General features: G+C 43.5%; 1 long non-coding RNA gene across 3 annotated transcripts in view; it reads left to right on the forward strand.

The window, feature by feature from the left end:
• Positions 1-453: 453 nt before the first annotated feature.
• The window catches only part of LOC308059481, a 199,387-nt gene continuing 173,905 nt past the window's right edge, over positions 454-25,935 (forward strand). For all 3 annotated transcript variants that reach the window (XR_013926265.1, XR_013926266.1, XR_013926267.1), the window contains exon 1: positions 454-13,224. This is a non-coding gene — a long non-coding RNA (uncharacterized lncRNA). The remainder of the gene's footprint in view (positions 13,225-25,935) is intronic.

A 25,935-nucleotide genomic window follows, 5' to 3' on the forward strand; every position in this document is an offset into this window, starting at 1 on the left:
GGTTACCTTTCAAACTTCCCACTCCTTTCTGAGCCTACCGATCTCTTTGTGGGGTTTGAGTCAGACTGCTCTTTCCTTCCCAAGCCTTTCCTTCCAGTCAAAATTTTGCAAGACCAATTTGGACCCCTGTAACTACTATGAAGCCACTTGTAACGGGTGACTCTGTCTGAGAATCTAATAACCCTGGTGCTGCAGGGCAGAGCAAGACATATTTTTGCTATTTATATGAGGTAAGTTGTAAATCTGAGCCAACCCAGGGTTTGAATGAGCTGAGAAGGGGCCCTTTTGGCTAAAGAGTAGGGGTCCTCAAACTTTTTAACCAGGGGGCCAGCGCGTGGATGAAGTGGCAGGCTGTCATCTGCAGCTGCTTGGTTCCCCCCCAGTCCCCGGTGGGGGGGGCGGGGGGGTCTGTAAATACCGGGGAGGGGCAAATTGAGTACCCTGGGCGGCCGTAGTTTGAGGACCCCTGCCATAGAGCATGTATTCTGGTGTAGAAAGAACTAAAACACGGTAATGCCTTCATGGGGAAATATTTGCATTGCAGAGCCCTAGCGAGAAGTGAGAGAACTAAGCATAAAGCAGAATAAACTTCTCTAAGGACCCTGTGCATCTGAAGCAAATAAAAGCTCATTTCCCAGCTGTGATTGTAGATGTATGTGTAAAGAAATACTGTGCATGTAAGATCTATGCTCCATGGTGAATGGCAGTTGTGGTTGTGGCTTCCCCTTGGGACAAGGCAGAAGAATGATGACTCTTCATATCCACTGCGCTTTGATTGGGCTTATTACTAGGAACTACATGAATCTACAATGAACTGGCAATAAATAATTTATCCAACATATTAAATCTAGTTTTATATTCACTTACTGCATTATGTCTGTAAACAAATGAAGGACTTAACAACCACGCATAAATCTTTGAAGCTAAATGTGGGCTTAGACTCTAACCCTGAATCTCAAGACCCTCCCAAGATGCCAGTACCTGCTGAGCTAGGAGCTGAACTGTGTGCTGACAGGCCTGATCCCCCCCACCCCTGGGTGTTTGGGGCCACTTAAGCCTTTTCGCCTCTGAAGTGGCTCAGCTTGGCCTGAGGCATGAGTTAGCAGAGCTTTAGCTCTCTGTGGTTTCTTTGTCCAGGCTGGGTAAGTCAATTGACTTTGAAATATAGAGTGGTGCAAAGACCCTTTCTGCAAGCTGAGATTTTCTGTACCCCTAAGGAAACATGGCCAGCAGGAGTGAGACTGCATCCCCTCCACAGCAATCAGGCTGAGCACAAGGCCCTTGATCTCATAAGAAGCTAAATCTGACAACACTAAACTCTATAATCCAAGCTCAGCTGTGGACTTCAAATATGGACTTCACTTTCTCTGGTCCAGGCTGCATCTAGATAGCATTTAATAGGTTCATTACCCTCATAAGTGTTTTCTAAACAGATACATTAGGTACTGGCTTCACGATGGCCTTTTAAAGCAGAACCAAAACCTTATGAAATCATGATTTGTCACTGGAAATAGGCAAAAGCTGGGTGAGAGCCCAGATTGTTGGAAGTTCATTTGATCAATGAGAGCAGAAGCGTGATGACTGTACGGGAAATAGCTCCATGTCAGTAGTATACACTGCCTGGTCACCCTTTGCTATTGATGCTGGTATCTGCCCTGCAGTCTTCCTTGCCTGGATTGCATAATTTGGAGCCAGACAAGGCTTGGCCTTAATCTCTGACCAGCCAGGTTTGTCTGTGCGACACTACCAGGCATACACAGAGATTTCCTAGCCAGAGTTCATGACTGCACACACTGTCCTTGTGCGTTGTCCCAGTGTTGCTACAGAAGCAAGGGCTATTGCATAGAGAAAGGTGTGCAGAAAAACAGCCATGGAGGTGTCCAGCCTTTCTTCATACAGAAAAATGATAGATAAGATATTCAGTGCAACTAAGATGTCAGAAAAAATAATATTGGTTGGCTCTAGGAAAAGTCTAACATGCCACGACCTGGCAGTTGCTCTGCCTCCAGGGATTGATCTGTGAGTTGGATGACAAATGGAAATGATGCAGAGTTGTCCTTAGAGTATGCTGGCTGACTTTAATGCTGCGCCAAGAAATATGTTGCCAGTTCAGATCTCGCTTCCTCCTTGTCCCCGTGTTGTGTGCGGCCAGTCTGGAGGAAGCTGCATCAATGATGCTCTGAGCGGGAAGGAGAGCAGAGCCGAAAGCAGCAGGGTACATTTACAGACCCCGGCTTGACGCAGCTCAAGAACTTTTCCCTCTGGGATTTCCACAGTGTGTGGGAGTGGGAACTCTTTGTGCAGTCTGTGGGGCCCCTAAACTTCTCTTTCTGGCAAGGAAGCGAAGGAGGGCTGTCTGAGGCAAGTTGGCCTCTTCCCATGGATTTTCCATGGGGCAAAGGTGATCTAGGGTGCAGCATTTAACTGATGTACGTGGCCTGCCCTTTTTAATCAGAATTAAAACCTTATTTGAGATCCGATTTAGAGTGTGACAAAAAAAAAAAAAAAGGAAAAAACCAAGTCAGAGGCAATCTCTCTCACACTCTCCATTTTCTCTGTGCAAGTTATACCTGTTTGTATGCAAATGCCGGTCCTGTCACTCGGGACAGTGGGCAGAAAGCCCCCTATCTGAATGGGGCAGACGGCAGCATTCCTCCGGACCTGGCGATGAGGGTGGGGTTTGATCAGCCAAGGGAGAAAAATGTCAACATCTGTCTGTCACTGTGCAGCAAATGGCCAATTATCTTTTTTTTCCTGCCTCCCTAAGCTGCGGTCACACAAAGCTACCGAGCTCCTGGCTTTGTTGCCTGTGCCATTTCCCACCACCGCTCCACCTCTGATATGCTAATGGCAAAACTGAACGGTTTTGTGTGGCTGAAAAGGATCTTTGGGCACATTCACTGGGTCAACAATCCCAACTGCTGCGCTAGGGCTCGGCCTGCTGCGCCAGAACCCTGTGCCAAGGGACTTCCCTCCCCCCTGCTCCTCCTTTTTTTAAAAAAAATAAATAGTGGAATTAACCATCTGGCTGTCTTGGTGCCCAAAAACTTAGCTGAACAAATTATGACACGAAATACTCCCCTCAAATACTCTCTGGACTGACAAATGACAAGTTGGGCTAGGCTTTCCAGCATGAATTGCTGCCTTGCTGGATGCAATTTGGGAGCTGAGAGAGAGGACTGTCTCCCCTCTGCTTCAGAGCACCACAGAGCAGCTAGGTGGTACAGAAATACTTCTATGTTTATACAGTTGGCTTTGCATGTGTTAAAGCAAAAGTAACACTGACAGTCTTTTGTTTAGAAAATGAACCCTGTCATATGTGCAACGCCAGACACAGAAAGCAAACTTGATGACCTAATCCTATCTATTGTATAGTAACAGTAATGCACTTAAGTAGTAATTCTAGATCTGGTTGAAGAGTAATTGCAGAGTTATTGGGTGATGAGTTTCCCATTCTCTAATGTTGTGCAAGTGCCAGGGGAAATGGGCTGTAGCTCTGAGACAAGGTGCTCGTAAGTCTGTGACAAATTGATTTTGGAGAATTTATCATTTATAATTAGTCACCTGAGCTAAGTGTGAATGCTATGAATGATACACCTCCTTTGGCTGATGCTGTACTAATACCGTCATTGTTTCACAAAAAACCCCAGCAAGTTGCCAGGTACTTTGACAGTAAAATTTGAAGCAGTTTTGCAAGCAAGCTAATTTTTATAAGCACGGCAATGCACCATCATTACTCAAAACAACTATGACACATACAGATGTGTTGACTGCAAGCACCCTACAAAAACTGCTGGACATAAGCTCCAATGACATGAGATAAAAGCTGAAGAAACTAAAAGCTGAATAAACAGTGCAGTCTAATAGTTCGATGGCTTCCAGTTGACCCTAAGCAGAGATCTGGGTAAAGCTGGATAAATACTCCAGCCAAGAAAAAGGTGGTAGCTGTGAGTGTTGTTTATGAGACTACAATTTTAATATAGCCAGCGCAGTAAACAGTGCTGTAATAAAAGCTGACCTTTGCCACAACTCGCTTTACTTTTCTTACAATGTGCTTGTGAGCAGTGAGAGAAAGGTGGATTGTCTGGATCCAGAACCAACTAACTCACTGTGAAGACTTGTACATATTTATTCCCACACAGGAGGATTAGCAAGAGGAACATCTTCTTCTCATTTTTGAAGACATTCATCTTTGTCAACTTTCCCTCTCCTGGCTATGCTGGGATGCACTTACACATCATCTGTGCCATGGTCTTGCATCTCTTTCTTGCGTTTTTGCACTGACTCCCACCATTGTGCATCCCCTGCATGAGTATTCACCCAGACCCTGGGAAGTGCTATTGGCGGTGCCTTCTGCTGCTTTCCAGGGAAGGACTTTTATAAAAAGCATGCACAGCATGAAGGAGGAAGCAGATGCAGGCTCACTCTCCACACTCCTCTCCAGTTCCTGGCATATGGTGGATGGTTAAAAAAAAAAAAAAAGGATCTGAATGGTGTGAAAATCTATTCATCCTGTATCACAGAGAATAAATTATTTCTTTTTGGTCATATGCTGTGTGTTGTCCTGGCTGCACCCGCCTATGCTGTTATGAAGAAATGCCTTAGACTCACAGGCTGTACAGACCAGAACAACCCTCTACGCTGACTTTCTGCTTGACAGAGGCTGAAAATGTTCATTCGATCACTATTTTGTCTAAACCATAATTTATGATTATGCTTGTACCTTTAATGGAAGAAACACAAGCCTGATTTATGGTAATAAAGGGACAGAAAACCCTACGCAACTGTAAGAATTATGCTGCCCCAGTAGCTTGTTGCTGCTCATGTTGGAAAACTTACTTTATGCATGGTCTGACATTTTCTGTCTTCAAACTCTAGCTGCTGGATTTTGCTACATTAGTGCCTGGGTTCGCAGTCGCTGCTGATCCTCTGTCCCACAGCTTTTCTGCAGAAAACAGCTGCCTGTGGCCAGAGGTGTGTGGGATGGCCCAGTATCCTTCTGGGTGTGTGTAAACTCCTGTGGGGCAGGCAGGGCTGGGGAAAGTGGGGTCCATCCTTCTTAGTCCTCTCCCATTCCTTGTAAGTATGCCGCTGCTCAAATCACCTGCAAAGGTTTTCTTTGATAAACTAAATAGACTGAGTTTAATTTAACCTTTCTGGCACACGTCCAGGAATCACTTTTGTAGCTCTTCCCTGAAACTTTTTTAGTTTGCTAGCAGCCTTCTTAAATCCCGGGCACTGGACTGGGACAGACACTATGTTTGTGGTAAAGAAAGGTGAAAAAACATGTTCAAATTAAGCTCAAACTTCATATTTGATTTTCATTAGTTTTGTTGGCTTGTTTGACTACTCTTACTACCTAAACCGAGAGTTTTTGAGAGTGTTGCCAAGTCTTTAGTTGTTGCTAGTCTCCCAGAGATTCAGGTATATTGCCTTACACACCACATACTACCTCAAAACACATAACCAAGACAAGCAGTTAATGACATATAACAAACTTTCCCTCCAGTACAATAAAATAACAGCTGTCCCTTTTAAATATTATAAGCATTTCTCTTTACTGAATGCTAGTAGTGGATAAACAGATTTGAAGGAAATCAGCACTCAAATGACGTCTCTATTAATAGATTATTACTATAATATGTATTATAAAAATATAATATAAATACCTATAAGCTTTCTTAGTCTTTGCTTCCCTAAAATAAATTGGAGTGAAGGGGAGCGAGAGTTTGTGTGTCTTTGTGTGTGTGTGTGTGTGTGTGTGCATGCGCACACGCGCGCAGAACTCAACAACTTAATGATGCTGTGACAGCTGTGGGTCTGGCATCCCCAGCTGGAGCAGAGCTCCTCCTTTTTGTTGGACCTTGTACTCCTCCAGAGAGTCAGCTGGGTCTTTCACCTGCAGGCAGGTTCTCTTAGCCCCATCACCCTGTGCATCCACCCTGCTCATCCCTAGGTTTGAATTGACTTTGCCTGCGAAGATGTCCCCTTTGGGAGCTGGGAGATGGAAAAAAAACAGTCTCCGGACTGCTTCCTGAGACAGGTGTGGATTTACTTACGGTGTGAATGAGCAGCCCCAGGGAAGGGGGCAGACTGGTCACCCAATCTTTCCCAGAAGCATCACCCAACAGGGAGGTCCTGCTCCTAGTCACATCTCAAACTAGCGGTACCAAGTTGTCTTTTTTCCCCTTGCCATCATTCACACTGCCGGTAAAGCTACCTTCCAACCAAAACAGAATTTGTACTTTCAAAAGAAGTGAAACCAGAAATTCAACTAGAAAGCTGGAGCTGGACTTTCAGAAAAAAAACCAAACTACCTCACACAAATCAGCCACTGGGAAAGTTACACCTCTGGGGTAGGTATAGCCCTGCACACTGTAGTTTATATACGTAATACCTCCTCACGACTCCAAGAAAATTATGCATCTGACAGGCACGTCTGTGCTGTTCGTACATTTGTGCTGCATGCATGGCACTGAGAGTGGCAGCAAGTCTTTCCTCCCATGTGTATTTCACACTGCTTTGCACATATCCCTCTGCCTACATTTCACAGTGGGGAAACAGATCTACCTGAGCGAGGCTGGTACTGGACTTACCAGTCAGACAGTGGTGCATGATGAGCCTGTCTCCCTTAGCTTCTCTTTGCTTTTCTTCTGCCAAGGTGGGGTAGGACTGCAGGGACCAGCTGGCAGCTCTGGTCAGTGGGATCTGGACTGCTCTGGGCTGTGTGGCAGCCCTGCAGTGGCTGCTGTGAGGAGATCTGGGCAAGACATTCCCCACCTTTACAAACACACTCGCACTCACAGTTCCTGTATACAGGCTCACACCCCCCAGGTGGGTTTTTACAACCTGATTGTAAAAAGAGGTGCATTTCTTCCTCCTTACATTTGCACCCCAAGGAACAGCTCTGATGGCAGTGTGCTCTGTTGTACCAAAAAGCCTAGCAGAACCATTACATCTTGTGACTATGCCTTTTTTTTTTTTAATTAGTCCTTGGGGTGTGGGGCACAGTCTTGGGCTGACCAGGTCCCACTGGGGTTCATGCTGGAACTAGGGAAGGGGAGAAGGAGTAAAAGTGAGCAGCAGAGAGGGTTAAGCCACTGCACAATTGTGCCTCTCCTTCTACCCTTGAATAATATCCCTAACAGTGCTCATCTTGCAGGGAACCTGTGCTCATCAACAACATTATTTAATAGGAAAATGCCTTAAGGTGCCAATCAGGATACTAGACAAAGTCCAAATCTGTGGGAAGAAGAAGCTGTTGGTTGCCTGTTGTGCAGAGCACGCTGTGCACTGGCCTGACACAAAACAGCCTTGTACATAGCTGAGAAGCCTATTGTTTTCCAGAGGCTGCTGTTTTTGCGCTCATACGACAGCCACAGAGATGTGTCTGACCCGTGAAAGGCCTGCATCCTCTGTTTTGTTTGTAATTGCAATAGCTCTAATTACTGCAGCCTCACAGAAAAAAAAACCAAAAAAACCCAAAAAACCCAAGCCATTTTTCTTCCTTTGCTTAGGTGGGGTACAGGTTGCATACAAACATGTACGTATGCACATGTGTGCACACACATCTACATACCTAGCTTTTTCCATTAAATTCATCACAAATATAGCCCAAGTACTGAGAACAGCTGAAGTAAAATAACAACTCTATTAGCAAAAAGTCACGTTAGATGCTGAAGTCAGTCTCCCTGCACCAGCAATAAGCTGAAAGCAAAAAAGACAAATAAATATACAATCTACTCTTTTTTTCTCCTCCTACTTAATACAGATTGCAAGTGTATTTAAGTTGTTCAACCTACTCTTGAAATTTGAAGCAGCAGCGTACACTTGATTGTGGTGTGAAATAAGGCATAACACTTCAAAATGAGGAAGTATAATAATTTCAGAAGCCTGCTTTTCCTTTTGTAGATTATACATAATACTAGGCTTCAGTCCAATTTCCATTTTAGTGGATATTGGGGAGGTGAGAGGAAATATTTATTTTAGCAACTGGGCAAATCAAAACCATTTTTGATCAAAACACAGAGACTCTGAGGAGGCTCTGCAGCCACCAATTCAGTATCAGCCAGACACCTGACAGAGCTGGGGATCTGTGTGGGGTGCCTGGGGGCTCCAAGGGGTTTGTCTGTGGGCATGGAATGGTCAAAGCTGTGGGGAGGAAACCTTTTGCCTCACAACTTTTGCAAAATGTCTGACTGAACTGGTTGAAAAGGTCCAGGAAATCAGATGATCAGGACAAAACTGTTCTTGCAGGGAAGTTACCCTTCCTTTTTCAATAGCTTGATCCCATATATAACAACCTGCAATGAATTCTAGACCTAGTGAAAGCCTATAAGACTCTCTTTGTTATTATTATTTCACAGGCTTTGGACTGGACCTGGTGTTTTTGAGACCTAGCTCAACGTGACAGAATTGCATTTCAGCTTTTCAGGTTACATTTATAGTGCAGCAACAAATATTCTGTGCTTTTTCAGGAATGGCCTATGGACTTCAGACACTGGGGGTAAGAAGCCATTCCCTTCAATCAGGGCAGGCAGACCAGGGCTTGAGCTGGGGGGAGTGTGTTTGGGTGTTGACCCACCGTCTGTGGGAAATCTTGCAGTGGCTGTTTAAGAAAAAGTCTTTGCCAGCTGCCTGCTCTGCCCCTCTGCCAGAGATTATCATCGTCCTGGAGTTGGTGAAAGGAAGTCTTTGGCCACGGGATCCTGTGTCTGAGCTCAAGACACTGATGGAGCTGCTTCAGTCTAATACTGGATTTTTGCCTGAGACCCTAGTGTGTGTGGACCTCTGCCAGCCCTGCCATGAGAGGAGCAGATGGGTAGAGGCTGATGAATCACCAGAAGGCTGAAGACCAAAATCATCTTCAGCTACTACATCAAGGTTTACCCTCACTTATCCGTAGAGATGATGTCCATCCCAGGCACAGTGTCTATAAGGAATCTACCTCGTCCACGGTGACTCCAGTTGCCGGTGGTATCTGCTTTGATTTCTCATTGTCTGTCATTGTAAAGCAACAAGGAATGAACTTTAATTACCTCTACTCTGCCCTTTCTCATCCTTTTGTGCTTGTGGCTTTTCTAACAGTAGCTGCTTATGTGCAGTTTCCAGCATTCAAAGAAGAAATTGCACACTTGGGAATAATGTGAAATCTCTCTCTCAAACACCATTTTGCTGCATTTATCCCTACAAATACCAATTGCTAAAAGAGCAGATGTCCTGGATACATAAACTTTATTGTAAGTAACAGAAGAGGGGCTGTAGCAGATGAGAACATGTAGTGCTCATGTTTTTGTAAATGGCCCAGTGATACCTTTAAAATAGGAAGAGTGAAGATCTGGTTTGTACTAGGAAAACTGAGACAGCCCAGAGGTTAGGTGTAATTCACACCATCAGGCGCAGCGTATAGTAATCTTACTTGATGTTTTACACTTGCTCTGATTCCTGTCTGCAAATAACAGAAGACAACACTGTCAGAGGAGAAGAAAGGACAACTTGTGCTATTAACTCTGTTCTGTTGGCAATTTCTTCCTATCTTACTCTGCTTTCTTTTCTCTTATGAAGCTCTTTTTCTTTTGCCTGAGTGGTTTGTGAAACATAAAGGAAGAATATTTATATGTTCTCCTCTCCATTATGAGCACTCTGGTTGCCAGCATTGTGTGTGCATGCACCAACATGTGCGTCGATAACCAAACCAGAGCATTTCAGTCACGTGCTGCTGACAAGCTCCACTCATGCATAGCACATGCCTTTCCTTAGCTCAAAACAGATGTCGTTTCCCTTGACAGATGCCTCTCGATTCCTGAAAATAAAGTTGGGTAGAACTTTGTAGACTTTGTTTTGGTTTGGTTTTTGTTTAAATAGCTTCAGGTTAATAAGTATGTTCCCAGACTGGAGGGGAGATTTGAAAGACAGCAAATAGATGTTTCTGAGTTATTGATCTCTTTGCTCTCCAAAATAAATTACGTTAAATAGCTGTTCTCAGGGCCATGGCTTTAATGAGAAACACTGCTGTAGCTACACTTCCCTTTTCTCTAATGCAGAGGCCCTGCAGCTGAATCCCGCTGAGGACTGGGGATGTCATTCTTTCTCATGACTGCAATACTCCTGATGCTCAGCATCTTTCTTGCAACGTTATTCAGATGGACCTGATAACAAAAAAAATGTGTACATGTCTGGGCTTCTATGGCTGCATGTCAGAATCAGGGTGAGCACTCTCACACAGACAGAAATGACTCTCAGGAAATGACTGCCTAGCACTGTTCTGGTGAACCATGCTCCTGGGTGACAGAGATGGTCATTAAAAGAAACTGTGTTTTTAAATGGTTGATAGGAAAACTAGTTGAAAGGCAAAATTGTCATCTGTTTGCATTGTGTATAATGCTTTTTACGCAAAGAAGGAAAGTTAGACTTGAGCAAGAATGCCATACTGAAGCAGGAAAAAAAATTATCAACTAAAATGCTTGCATGCCTGGGGAAAAGGACATTTTCCAACAGAAGAAATTAGTCCTGCATCTTTAGCACATATTTCACTTTGCCTTAAAAGGAAACAGATACTGTTTTGAATTAAATGAGATGTTTGCAGGATTATGTACATATGTTTCATTTGTATGGGATTAATAACAGAAAGAATTGGGGAACACAGAGTAATTTAATATATTTCTGGCTGCCAATACTTACGCTGCTAGGTAATTTAGAAAAAAAAAAAATAGTTGCTCAGTGTGTCTGTAAGATTCCTTCTTCTCCTGTTTAGAGATTCCCTTTGAAATATGGGACCATGAAGGGCTCTTGTATCTCTCTCCTCTAAGTAGAATTACCATCTACAATAAAGGCCAGTCTCTTTTCATTGCAGCTCATTGCTGTGATGACTCATATGGATTCTCTCACAGGACAGACCAGATGTGTACGACTGAGCATACTTAAAGCAGGAAATACAGAAACGTGGTGAGCTTCGCTGTGTGCTGCTGCCTGGCCTGTGGCTGCAGTGGGCTGAGTTCAGTGCTCAGGATTTACAGAAGGCAGGGACTGGCTAAAGCTACACCTTGACTAAATGTCCTCTGTTGTTTTCCGGAAATAGCAATATCAAAACCATCAAACAATGTTGCAAAATCATCTCTCTTATTCTTCAGAAGCAATAGCTTTCATTTGACTAGTCTTTGAAAATGGCACTGTCAAAGTAAGTGAGTAGATACCCTAAATTGTGAATCATCATGTGAATATTGCTTTATTGTAACTCCACTTACATTTATTAACTTGGTTGTGCAGACTTATCGTGACCTGAAGACCAGGATGAGAAGTGCAGCTGCATTACTGGATAAAGACAGGCATAACACGCACATGTAGGTGCTGAAGATGTTATCCAAGTTTAAAACCACCTGGATAAATTCAGTACACAAACACTCCTAGAAGGATCATATTCACAGCTCATAACTGCTGTTGCCAAGTTTTAAAAAGTATTCCTCCTCCACATAAAACATCTACAAAGGTGATGACCATGTTAGATACTTGGATTGATTTTATAAGAGGCAGTGCAGGTGAGTCAGCCTGTTCCCATTACAGCTCAAACTTAAAATAGCTTGCTGTAAATAATCTTTTATGCTTAACAAAAGCTCATACAATTCCTGATAATTAATTCATCACCCACACTGACATTCAGAAGGCTGAGATCATTTCTGATGTTGTCTGGTTCACTGTTGAGGGCATGTCCAGAGAAAATACTGAAGACTGACAGTTTTGAGATAACTGTTTATGTTCTTAGGACCAAATTTACCACTTGTGTAAACTGGCCTATATCCTTCAAAGTCCGTTGAAAAATTCTGAGCACAAAAAGTTAATTAGAAGTGTTAGAGCAGGCCTATGGTTTCCTTTTTGAAAAGGCAAAGTCAGCTGGTCCATAAAGGTCATATTCCATGTCCCGGCCCCACAGGCACAGCACAGGATGGCTCCCTTGCTCTCAGACCAGGGTGCAGCTGATGAAACAGGTTGTAAAATATTAGCATGAGCCCAACAGCAGCTCTTAGTGTTGCAGGGGAAAACAACGCTTCCCTCTTTCCTGTTTTAAATGCAATTGCCTGTCATTAAAAGCTAATTCCATCAGCCACAGCCTTTCAGAATGGAGTGGAGGATATGATCTTTCAGCATCTCTGTGCTCCCAAACACCCTGGCAAGAACCTGAACCTCCTCCAAATTTTACAGGTGTCAGGGACACGAGCAAAGAAACAGAAATCCCTGGAGATTTCTTGCTTCTGCAAGTATTAATGATTTGCACCACAGCAATGACACAGGCTGTAGCACAGCTGCTCTGGGCCGAGCCTGCAGGCCAAACGGGTGAGATAGGTGTGAGGAGAGGAAGAGGCTGGACATAACCAAGGTTATTTGGTAGGACTGAAGCGAGGGTGAGACCAGAGCACACCTGTCACAGTTACCTTAGGGTTTCCCTAGGGAAGTCTGATGACCTGCCCTGCTGTAGGCCTGCATTTCCACGCGCAGGGTCAGGTATGTAGGGGGAAAGAAGGCAGCTGTAGCTCCTTCTGCAGCCTCCACCCTGCTCAGCCACTGCTTCTGCTTACATACCAGGAGCACGGTGGTGATGCTGTGTGCTGCCCTCTCCGTCACTGTGACTGTAGATGGCTCCAGCCTGTCACCAGAAGCAGAGAAACAGGCACAAATAAAGAGACTAAAAAAAACCCCCAACCTTAAATCATGAACACTTCCTCTTCTTTCTGCAGGCTTTTTTGGTTGTGGCTTCTTTGTGGGGTTTTTTTTTGGTAACCTCATTGAGAAAACCCCATCCAATTAGAAATGGAGATGTGGGTAAGCCATGAGCTGTGGCTAGCTGTCACAGCAGCTTTAGCCACTTTGTAGTTGTTTTCTCACCGGGGAAAAAACAGATGCGAGTACTTATAGTATCTGACTGCCAAACCTAAGGAAAAAGAACTCGTTTCCTCAACAGCTATTGTGCCCTTCTGGGGGAGTGTGAAGTGTATTTACTTTGTGGGGAGAGTAAAAGCTGGGGAGGTGGCAGACACGAGAAAGTTCTCTTCCTGAATGTGTCAGGAAGACAATTTCTTCTTTGTAGAAAAAAGTAAGAAATACTATAGTAGGAAGAGCAGATACTAGGGCTGTGGCAGAAGAAGATCAGTCACACAGATGGACCACAACTGGGACGTGTGGGTGTGGAGATGAAGAAGGATGCTTGCCCTCATAGTGGCAGTGAATTAACAGGTACAGTAAATTTATGTCTTGTGGTCACCTTTTGGGGGAGGAAATGAATTGCCAACAGCAGCAGCAACAACAAAGAGTCATGACAAACCCATCCGGAGGACCGCAGCAGTGACCTTGGATTTAGCTGCAGCTGTATTTTCAGCTGGTGGAGAGTGCTGGTGAAGCGAGGCAGCAGCACTGCCACAGGGTCTACACCCAGCAGGTCCTTTCAAGGCTTCAGGATGGAGTTAATATGCACGTTGTTGCTGTTTGATGAGGTTTCATCTGTCTGCTGCCTATAAGGACCCAGGAAATGTCCTTGGGAGGGCTAGAACCCAGGAAACCTGGCTGTGGCAAAAAGCTTCAGAAAATCGCTAGAAAGGGTTTTCCTAGAGCCTCAACCCATCATGGTGATGGGCAGCCTTACCCCTGCGGAAGCCCCTTGCTATGCCCCAAAGTGATGCTGTGCAAGTCTGGGCCAAGCTGTGCTCAAGGGCAGATTTTACCCATGGAGGTGGAGAATGACCCCAGGGCCTCTGCGGGTCGGAGGCAGGCAGGACATGGTACATCTTGTGACGGCCAGGACAGACAATGGGACACATCTATTAAGTTCTTGTTTCACATAGAGGAGCTTCTGATGACTCTCCCATTGCCATGGAACTGTGCTCCAACTCCCTCCCTGTGCATTATGTGGAAATTGAGTGAAACCAATACAGTAATATCTTGCCGAATTTGCAGAAGCCATAGCTTTGGGAAGTGAACAATCTCATGCATCTCAATGGGATTATTACCTCCTGAGTTTAGAGCTAGCAATTCAAGTAGAACCATGATGAGCTATTTTACTTTTGATCACTTAGATGATGCATCTATCTTATTCCATGGTGTCAAACTGCCTCTCGTGTCTGCACGTGCTCTCAAGCCCAGCTGCACAAACTCACGTCTTTCCACCAGACAATTTAGATGTAATTGTATCTCATCAAGGAGAAAATCAGTAGCACTCTGCAAACCTAGAATGTGGGCAGTATTAAATACATGGCAGTTAATATCAGGATAAACAAAATACAGGCTGCTGAAAAACTTCGATTTTCTCCAAGGAGTTCTCTCTTACTCCTCTGTTTTTCCTTTAATCAACATTTTCAGTGAATACAGCACAGAAATTCTGTGACATCTTTGCTAAATCTGGGCTTTTGCTGCAGAATCCATACAAAATCCTGTCAGATAAATTTACAACAAACTAATTCCTCCTTCTAAAAGAGGGGCAAAGACAGTTTCTTGACACTAAGAAACAGCCTAATGTGGGCATATAATGCTATTTTAGTGTCATAACCTATCTTCTCCGTCTCCAAAAGAGCCCATATCTTCTGTAGATTCCTTGTTGTATTTGCCATTTGAATGTCTCAGACCAAAACCAGTATCTACAGTGTCACTGGCTGCTAATGTTTAACTGTCTGAATTGCTTCCTAACTAGGAGGTGTCTAGGAAGAGTTGGGTGCCATTTGCTGTGGTCACAAGTGGCCCAAGGGAAGTGGCCTGGAAGCCAGCCCCTTCCCCATCTGTGTAGCAATACTGAGAGCTGATGCTTGGTCTTGTGGCTGATGTTGTCTAAAGGGAAAATAGTACTGGGGAAACAGGGAGCAGTTTCTTACACCTGTTTGTGTGAAGGCAGAACAGGCTGCTGCTGGCCCAGGTGCCTGGTGGGGCAGGTGAGGGTACGGGCTGGGAATCAGCACCAGCAGCTTTAGTAGTGACTCCCATGTATGGATCTGTGAGATGAAAACATCTGGAGTCATAAAACAGTGAATGTGCAAATAAACAAATGTAGATGTTGTCGCAGATTTGATGAGTACTTTGTCAAACGTGTCATTTTATTTAAAGAATATGGAAAACATCAAATACAAAAGTGGTGACTGATTTCAGAAACTTGAGTCTTACCTGGATATTCTGCTTCTTCACATTCTTTTTTTCTTTTGCTCATTACTGTTGTCTTCAACTACTATTAAGGCACCTTTGGGAGCCTCCTTTGATTTTCTGCATTTTTGATTCTTGCAAAACCTGCTCTTCCCTTTCCTCTACAGTGGCCTTTCTTCCCTGTAGTGTAGCCATTCTTCATCAGCTGGGAGCTCACACATGCACACAGTTCCCAAGATGCAATCACATGTGCTGACCACTGCAATCTTCTTGCCTGACTCTGCTCTCTGTCACACTCTAAGGCTCCTAAAATGATTTCTGTACAATTCACACTTGGCTGTGTGCAAATCAGACCTCTGTGTTTTTCTGAACATGTTTTTCAACAGATGAGTCAGAATGGAAATAGTTTTGTCCCTTAAGGTACCTTTATTGCAGCACCTCTTTCCACAAGTAAAGTTCGTAATGTCCCAGTGCACACATAGCAAGTATGTGGATGTGAATGCATTGCACTGGTGGACGGTGCCATTGGCATGATGTCTTAGGTCAGTGTACAGATTGAGATGCACCAGGAATTCCAGCCAGACTGGTTTTCCAAGCCTGTAGGTGAGAATGCTGTAAAATGAAAAAGATTGGAGTGTTACTTAACTATGTGTCTTACATGGGGATGTAGGGGTGGGTATTATTTAAATAGGCCTGTTATTTTGCTACAATTACTTACTGGTGGTGCATAGACTAGGGACACTAGCTAGCAGCTCTTCGGTGTTGGGATGCTATGCTTGTCCTCCACCACCTAGAAGATATGCTCTGAACTCCACTTACTTAACAGCAAGGGAAAGCCTTTATCAGAGAGGATACACTAAGTGTTTCACACAAATGCTTTTTCAGCAGCTTCACAAGCTCCTACTTGTGATTTAGAAGGAACAGCAAAGAGCCTGACTTGCTCAAAACTCCTGTTTGGATGTCTGTCTTTAGTTAGGGGAAAAATCTTTAACACAGAGCCTGTCCCAGTGAATCACTGTTGCACAGCTGCAGTATGAGCAGTGTCTCACCACCGGGCACATGCACATTCAGCGGAGCTGCCTGTGTGGCACTGGTGCTGATGCTTCCCCAGGACTTCCTTCTGGGTCTGTTCTACAAAACCCCGTGGTTTCTGTAAGGGTGCGCAGTTCACTGTGGTCACTGGCAGCTACATGTTTTAACACATGCTTAAAATTAAGGATATTTTCAAGGGGTTTTCTGAATTAGGATTCAGGAACTCAGCCTCTCCCATGTTCCTCATTAGAGGTGCTGTGATTTTACTTCGAGCTGCAGATCTATTGATTTACATTCAGAAGAGAAAAGGAAAATCAATGATGAGTGGAACAACTGTGGGGTGAACTGCACATAGGCGAGGTCTGTAAGAGCGAGGTTGGAGGAAAACTGCAGCCATTTCGAGATGCTCAGAGTCTCTTTTCCCCTGAACTCTGTCTTGAAAGAAATAAACATTCTTATTTTAATCAAGAGGTTTAGTGATCCTCCCTTATAAGCCTCACAACATAAATCACATTTCTGAGAGCAGGATGGCAAAGATTGATGACTAGCCACTCCTGCAAAAGCAGCCTCTGCTGGGATGCACCATGTTTTCATATTCTACTGGTGAGACACCTGTCATGTTATGTGTTGATTTTTCCTTTGTTTGTCAAAGGCACGGTTTATGTATGGGGACTAATCCTCTGATCCCTATAGGAAAAAGAACAAAGATCATTTGTTTCCAATGAGCTTTAAATGAAAATCCAGAGTGCCTAATTAGGTAACTTCTTAACTCCCTAACTACTGCAGTCTGTTTAGCACTGTTTCTTGCCTTGCCCGACTGTTGAACACTGTCTGTCTGCCTGTGACCCTTTCACAGAAATAGGACGTTAGGGTGCATCTGCCTCCTGCCTGCTGACATCCCAATTTCTCTTGCAAGAGTTTGTGATTTCTGGAGCACTGATGTACAAGCCACCTCTCTCTGACAGTGTGCTAACTGAAGCAGATAGACACACCAGCTCTGAAAAATTGCCAAAGTTCTGATCATTCTTTATGCAGCTAACACAGGAGCTGTGGATATCTTGATAAAACCTACACGGATTTTTATTTCTGTTTCCTTAGTGGGCCAGGGCTTTTCTCACGTTGAGAGCAAAGCCCTGCCTGCGCAGCACCCTATTTCTCCCTCCTATTTACTGCTGACTTCTCCCTTGTACCTTGCTGGCTCCTGCAAGAGAGGTCTTTGCTGCTGGTGCTTTTTTCTTTTTCAATTTCTTTTTTCCTCTTTCTCTCATTCCAAAAGGCTTAATTTCCCTTGTAATCTCTCATCAGGTGAATTCCTAATCAGCCTCATCGAGCGATGCTTCTGCCCAGCAAAGCGTTGCCTGGCTACAACCTGTCTGGCGTTAGGAGCTGAAAAACTGCCTTTCCCCAGAATCACAATGTAGCTTTGTCCAAAGGTGTGCCACCTTAATGGATGGTCATCAAAGTTTAATGACCTCATTAGTACTTGTTTGCAGAGTGCAAAAGCGAGCACTTTCACTTTCTGTGAGACACAGATTAAAACAAAAGAAAAAGGGAAAGGAAAAGGCAAAGGAGACTCATTTTCAAGACAACTGGCAGCCAGCCCAGTATGAGCAAAGGTGAACCACCCTTAGCAGACAGCAACAGGTACTGCTAATCATAGACAGTTTTCTGCATTGCCATGCTATTACTTCTGTGAATGTGTATATACATCCCTGAATACATGGGAAGTCAGTGGGAATACACAACCCAGTCAGGAATATATATTTCTCCAATTTCAGGTGACAGTAAAATGACTGCAGGTCTGAAAACTCATGGGTTTCTGAGCTTTGTATTAGACTGATGGACGAAAAGTCTACTCCAAGAATGACTCCCACAGTGAGAAAACTGTCCTTAAGCTGGACCATGAAACATAAACATCAAAACCATTGCCATCATAATTAATACTAATTGTGTATTTTTATGCTACTGTAACTGCACTGGTGTGGAACAGAGTGGACTAAATCCTTGAAAGACAAGTGTGGAATAATTGAAAGTCGTGTCTGGTGCAATTTGTGGTCTCAGGGAAAGTTCCTAAAGGCCCTGGGGTTCGCTGGTGAGGTTCATCTCACCTAGCTTGAAGGACTCGAAATATAGGTGCTCTTTATGCCTCAGTCACTAATGTCTCCTCTAGTCAGAGAAGAGAAACAGGCAAAGGGTGAAAGGGTGCATCATCCATGTTCATCCAGGTCTCTGTTCCACTTTGATGACTGAGACTAGGTACCTAACTTAGAAACAGATAAAATTAAATTGAATGAACCCTATCCTGAGATATTATATAAAATCAACCCTTCTTACAATGTTTCCACAGAGTTGTTGCCATGCCACAAAAGTCATAACCAGCAAGAAGACTGGTTAGAGTAGAAGAAATGTTCTGGTTCAGGTACAACATATCAGTGTTAAGGCAGAGAAAGTCCTGGGAGAGGAAAATATGCCATGTTTTGCTTTCACCATTAGTATTTCAGAAGTGAATCTCTCAGAAAATAGGAGGACAAAACTGAGAGTCACCACAGCAGTATTTAATATAAGGAGCTGTATTTTTTTAGAGGAAAGCCATGGAAGAGTTTTAAGAGGGAACCATGGGGAGGCCAAAATGCTACATAGATGGGGGACAGAGAGCAGTCAGCCCAACCGTCAGGTCAGCTGAGACCCTAAGCACTTAGGAGAAACCTGCTATAATGTTTAAGTGTAATTAACATTTCCATTTTACTGGCATATCTTTTTCCTGCTTACTAGCTTTTGCCTGTGGTTTTTCACATGTCCACTGCTTTAGTAGAGTAAATTTCTTTAAGTTTCATTGATGTTAGAAATTATCTTTAACAGGCATAAATTTCTTTACTACTCCAGGGTCGACTAATCCAAAAATAAAATGGTGTCTGCTGGTGAAACAGATGCAAATCTCTGAGCCTTAAAGAGCAGAGCATGCGAGTCAGTGTGGGGGCTGGTACTGTCAGCACGCAAAGCAAGCAGAATGAGGTTAAACAGCATCCTCTGGCATGGCATATGCCACAGAAGGGCATCTGCTGCTGTTGTCTCCTCCTGTGAGCATTTTTGAGAGTTCAAAAATTTTCCCATTCAATACAAAGACAATGCATGGCTTTCAAAGGTTGTTATGACACGTGGGGGAGACTCTTTAGCTGGTATCACTGTTGATACCAGATTGAGAGCACTGAGAAAAGCTACTGAGTGGTGAAGTTCAAGGCATTAAGCTTGCTCAGGATAAGCGAGGGCTTGACTTGCAGTCATCCTCTTCCCTGGTTAGTGCCGTAAGCTCCAGGGCTGTCACCAGATGGGATCTGCCTCTTGCCCAGCAGATTCTGCAAAGACTAGCTAAGGGAAAATGCATAGATGCAAGTTTCTATGAAGATTTTGGACTGGTTGTGGTTATTGTTGTATGTGTACCTCTTGAAGGAGTACTGTACTGAAAAGTTAGTGACGTGACCTAGTCACACTGTTGTGATGGCCATGGACTACTCCTCTGTGTGATGCTGGGAGGTAACTTAGGAAGGCAAATTGGTTTGCAGTCACTCTGCAGAGAACCACAGCTCCAAGGGAAAATCCTTAGGGTTTCATGTCATGAAAAAGGTTGACATTATTATGTTAGCTGCTATCCTAAAAGGAGAAAGGACAGTCCGTATCCCATAGAGTTTTCTCCAGGTGTCTCTGAATTAAGTGTTTAGAGGAAAGGATCAACAGGTATGTCTTTCTCTAAGGCAGGCTTTATGATCTCCACAATCTAGCAGCCGCAGTTATGCTCTTTGGTGTACAAAGGAAGAAGACCGCCTTCTGCACAAAAAACCCCAAATGAAAACAAAACAGTGAATCTCTATAGGATGGGTTGTACAGGAACTCAAACTAAATGATCATAGTGGTTCCTTGCGGTTATGCATTATGCGGTTCCTGACTCAGTTATGCAGTAGTGAACCTGGAAGTGATTTCTGAGCATGGCACTGGAGGGATAAACCAGGATGGTCTCTTCAAAAAGACATTGACAAAATGAAAAGATATGAAAAAATCCAGCCTGCCATCTGCACCTCTAAATCCTTTGAGGTTCATGCTTCAGCTACTACTTGCAGTATCAGTTACTAAGCATGTACATGCATGCCAAATAAATGGCTTAAGAAGGTACACATGGGGCACTCACTCTCCTTCCCTCATATAACAGACAAAGGAGGCTCCCTAAATCAGCCCACATGCCATTTCTTTTCTAAATATAGAATTTTTGCCAGCAATGAGAAAGAAGCTAGACAACAGCTTCCCTCATAAGAAATCTTAAACAGCTAAGAAGCTTGATTAATTACTTAGGGATTTCCCTTGGGCTGTTACTAAGGTAACGGGAGTAAAAGTGTTTAAAGATGTCTGAACATGCTGTATGCACTAGAGTACACCATGGCTTTTCAGCAGCACCTTGCATTGCGAGTTTTATGCAGTATTAATGTAAAAAAATGAAAGGTGTGTGCATATGTGCTTGTACCCATGAAAGTGCAGAGCCCACACAGTCCTATGAATCCTCAGCTGCATTTGCTGACCACAGAAGAAAATCTGCTTTGGCTTTCAGGGGGATGTAACAGGAAAGGAATATTGATGCCCATGTAAAGGGTGCAGGGCACACTTCTCTTCCTAGCTTTATGATGCCTTAATTTTGCTAGCTGATTAAAAATATTTTCTCCTCCCTCACCGTGTTTGGAGAGACATAGCATTGGCTCAAGGATAGACTCCCGCTCTCCAGGGCTCCTTGCTCAGGTGGAGCCACCCATGCTGTTGCAGGGCCCCCTGCGATACCCTCCACCACTTGCTTTGACCTGCAGCATGGTGCAGTGTAAAGTCCCTGTGCTAAGCGATGGTGCTGCATAAGTTCCTGTAGTTTCACGCTCCGTAGCAGTAATGGCTTTTCTGGTAAAAACTGGTGAGAAACAAAGCAAGAGGTGGTTATAGTAAACAATATGCCCCTTATTAAAACACCATTACCTTGTGGGTAATCTGAGATCATTTGGTTACAGGGAAGAACAATCATCTTGAGTGATGTTCATGCCAGTATTTCATCAGTGTTCATGCCCAAGGTAGGTAACACAGGATGTGGAGGTAATCAGAAATTTTGGCCACTTATTCAGGCAGAGAAACCATCTCCTCACTAACAGATCTGCTTGCATCCTTAGGAAAGGAGAAGGAGAGTTCAAGACAAAACTAAGGAAAGACATAGCTCACAAGACTGATATGAGATAACAGCTTGTTCTGAGTTAATGACAAACCTGTAGTGGTCTGAGTTTCTCCACCTCCCAGTGAGGTTATTTTTTTTCTCCTGGTCTGACATTCTTCTTCTCCCTAGAGCTTTTGCATGTAGCTCACAGCCTCCTCCCTGTCTCTCACTTCTGACAAATGGCTCTGCCCAGCTCCTCTAACTCTACAGCTGAGCCAACCCAAAGTCTTGGAAGGACTCATGCTGACTTGGTAATTTTTTATTCGTTGACATTAATTTGCTTTTTATCATGTTCCCAGCAGTGACCACAAGGAAAAACTCTTAAGTTTCCAAAAGGAGCCACTCAAAAATGTGACACTTACAGGGGTTTGTACTATGAGTTGCTGAATACCCATAGCTTTCACTTGGCACCTCACAGGATGCTTATGGCTCAAAATGTGCAAGAAATTAATTCTTCTGGTTTACTGACGCTGCCTGAAAAATAAATAAGAAACATCCTGGAGGAACTGAAATAAATTCTGTGAATATTTCTTGGAAAAATTGGGAAAAATTCCAGTGTGTGAAACAAAAGGCTCCAGTGCAATTTGAAGAGTTTGGTATTTGTCAATATTGTTTGAAAATGTAGTCACAGCATTGCTTGGTGTTACTGCATCTGTATTTTCCTCCCCAAATAGTTTCATCCAAATTGTTGAGTTCTGTGTATCATCTGGAAACCTATGACTACTGTTGCTCGGCTATGACTACTGTTGCTCTGCTAAGCCGTTGAATACCTTTAAACTATCCTTTGAATAGTGCTGCTATCACATAGCTAACCACATAGCCCAGGTAGCTCATTATAGTACAGCAAATTAAAAGTTCTTTGGCTCCCTGTTTCTATACTTCATAAATCACCCACTTTAGGGATATTTAGGAGATATGAGCCTTATTAACAAGATGTTATCACTATTATTTTGACGCATCTGTCCACCCATGTGTGGTAGGCAATCAAGATGGAGAAGTGTAACTGTTTTACATCACTTTTCCCACAGCAGGCATTTCTTTTTTATAGTCTTGACAAGACAAAGCTCTGCAGGAAGGATAGAGCAGTGACAGTTTCATCCTCTCTTCCAGCTCCACTTCCCCTGGATGCAATTTTTTTCCCATTGAGCAATCCTTGTTCTAATGATCTTGTTTCTCTCTCCTGAGAATCGACAAAGCTGTTTCCATGAGTGTATCACAGGGAACAGGTACTGGATGACTTTTTAATCTCTCAGGAAAAGGAGGCAAGCGGGGTGCTGTCTGCAGCAGTCTCCTGTACTGCAGCAGCAAATTTCAGCCTCTAATCCAGCAGCACCTCAGGCACTGGTGACAGTCCTGCCTTCTGCTTCATCTCAGTTTGGATGTGCCACTCCTGCCAGGAGCAGCAGCATCCCAGAGGGTGCTGCCCTGCAGGAAGGGGTGAACCGGTCCCCTGCACCATGACTGCTGTCCCTGCTGGGACTCTCTGCACACAGGGGCGAGACTGGCCTGCCCACTCATCTCACAGCCTGCAGCGTGGCAAGAGTCTGCGTGGACATCTCTGGCCAGCTAAATTCCCACATGGGGATTGCCATTAGAACATCTTGAAAAAACAGGCCACAGTTTCCAGGACCTTTCTTTCTTTTACTTTCTTGGGAGGCAAATATACTGAGTTTTTGCCCTAAATTAATCAAGTCCATGTCAAGAGGACTCTAAAATGCATACAGTGTCAGGCAGGAACATTTATACCAGTGTAAGACCATGACTCTAAGATGGCCAAGTAGGGATATGCTGTGGGGCAAGGTAAAACATTCTCAACCCTCTGCTACCAACAAGAAGGATGATTTCTAGCAACGTTTTCCAAGATATTTTCTGGTGTTACATTTCCCAGAACACACCTGTAGAACCAGTAAAGAACACCCAGCAGGTACAGCGATTGATGTTCAAGTGGATTAGTTTAAACTGCTGATAAAAGAAGACCAGACTGTGAAATGGAGTATCTGAGCCACGCTTACAGTGAAGGTATGTGTTGAGTACTATTCATTCTTTTGTGGACACCTTGCCTTGACTTGATAGGCAATAACAAGAAGCGTGAAGTGCTGGACTTCTTAAGTGCTTAAACTCTTTGCTCCATGAACTTGAGTCAGAACCTTAAGATAGAGAAAGAAACATGCCCTTGATGAACCCAAAATAGTCCTCAAAGGAGCTTTGAGTAAAAGAACTATTAGAAACTCCCTGCTCCAGCATCATAATGAAACTGTGAGTGCAATTTGAAGTGATAAAAAATGAGGGAACACCAAGTTCATGTGTAACTGCAATAACACTAGGATGAAAAGCAGTGATCGCTTCCAACTGTTCAAGAAACATTTGTGGGAGCTGTTAGGCTCCATGTTTACAACTCAGATTTGAGGGTTTTCAGAGCAGCCTGCACAGTTCTGGGTTCATACGAGACAGAGGACAACAACTGATGATGGTTTTTGTGTTAGTGTAGCAGAAATAGAAAACAAAAGCAAAATGACATGCCCCTTGGCATTTATTACTTTGTTTACTTTCATTTACTTAGAGCTTATTTTTGTATTCTGTGAGCTAATTTCCTTGGGAATTGATAAATAACAACTTCCTGGAATATTTTCACCCCTGTAAAATCTTGGCATGCCTTAACGATCTCTCAGCGAACATAAGGCGTTCAGACAGAATTTCCCACCCTCTCCACCCCCACAGAAAACTGTTTGGAAAAGAATCATGATAAAAGAAAATCTAAGATGTGCTATGAAGCAAGAAGAAGGGGAATAGCTTTTCCTTGGACAGATATCTTTTTGTGAATCATGAATACAAAGTTGCCAAACATCGTAGGTCACTCAAACGTGGAAAAAAAGAACACATTATTAACTGTTTTACTGCTACTGGACTGCTGGGGTAGATCTAGGCACGTGCAGCTCCCTGGATACACTCTGATGGCCCATGGATGGAAAATAAATTAACAGAGGCAAGGAGCAGTGGAAAACCACCAGCAAGTTAAGCCAGAATACATTTGTGATGCTGCTCCTTAGGGCTTCTCTGCTATAAATGATTCTTTCTCCCCCCTGCTTTTAATTTTATATACTTTTTTTTTTAGTCAATATGATAACTAACGTGTGAACTACTATGGTATAAAAGTACAATGAAGGCACTTATCACAACAAGATCAGCTCTATGCTCCTGCCTTGAGGCCTACCTTGGCAAATTTGCCTCATGCTAGAACTAAAATTGCCTTGACTTCGCTGCATTTGTGTCTCAGGATAGGTCTGTTAGTTACCTTTTTAATGGTGAGGATAGACTTTTACACTGTGGTTTTCAGAAATCTTTAAAGTGAAAATCTGATTTATAGCTTTGGAACTGAAGCTGATATACTGGTTTTCAAAATGAGTAATAAACACTGATTAGTTGTGAATGGTGAGTGCAGAACTGGCCCATTACTGGCCACTTCTTTCTTGACTTATCTTCCCCTCTATGTCCACTTTTTAATCTGTATTTTGGCTGCCCTAAGCTGAATCTAAGTGGAAAAGAATGAAAATTAACTCAGTAGAAGACACTTTCTGTAGTCTTTCATCTCTGGAAATGCTTTTAATTACCAGATTAATTTACTGTTCATGTAGTGGATTTATTGAGCTTTAGACAATCTTTCAACATTTCATCTGAGGCAGCACACTTGCTTTAAAGTGCTGGTGATAGATGTTTGCTGCTGCTGTTCTAAGCAGGCTAGACCCAGATGTAAGCATTGCTTTATGAAAACCATTTTCCTTGCATCTGTCTCTCTAAAACCAGAAAGGATGCAGGTGCAGATCCCAGGCAGTATGATCAACATGCCAAAGTAGTATCGCTGGGACACCATAAAGCCAGAAAAGAGATGGATTTTGACAAAACGTACAATAGCAGAACACAGGAGAAGGAAGAGATGAGAGCATCCATCTCCATTAATCAACAAGGATAACTCCTCTAGTGACAACATGTGGCCATGATGGTGTGTTTTGGTTTAATTGAAGATAGCTGACATTCTTCTGAAAACTTTTAGAACAACACTAACTGTGGAAGGAGAGGACAGGAAAATTAAACATTTTTTTCCATGCAGATGATGGCTGAGAACTGAATAAGAGTCTAAGAGAAGGTGCAAAGGCACAAAAAGAAACTTCTGGGCATGTGAGCATGGGTGATGAGGATTATTCTTTTAATGGTGCCATAAGACAGTTGGCCAAGACTAGCGGGGGAAGAAATTAGATCTGTAGAGAAGCTGGGTAACAAAAGCTGCAAGGCTGTTCATGTGAAAAACGCAGATTCTTTGTGTCCAATGGGCACTTATGGTATAGCTTAACAAGTCCTGACAGCTATCTGTTTCTATGTTGTCTTGTTTGAGAATTTGGAAAAGTCAGGTGCTATTGCAGGTGTGCTTGGGTATTTAAGGCTTCTTCAAGAAGACCTGGTGGGTGCCACCTTGTCACCTCCGTCTATATGAGGGAAGCAGGGGAAAGGTTCTATAGAACACATATCCACAAATGCAGCACTTCATGTGGGAGCATAGCCCATGC

This window comes from Falco punctatus (genome assembly GCF_963210335.1).
Source record: "Falco punctatus genome assembly, chromosome: 2".
Classification (NCBI taxonomy): domain Eukaryota; kingdom Metazoa; phylum Chordata; class Aves; order Falconiformes; family Falconidae; genus Falco; species Falco punctatus.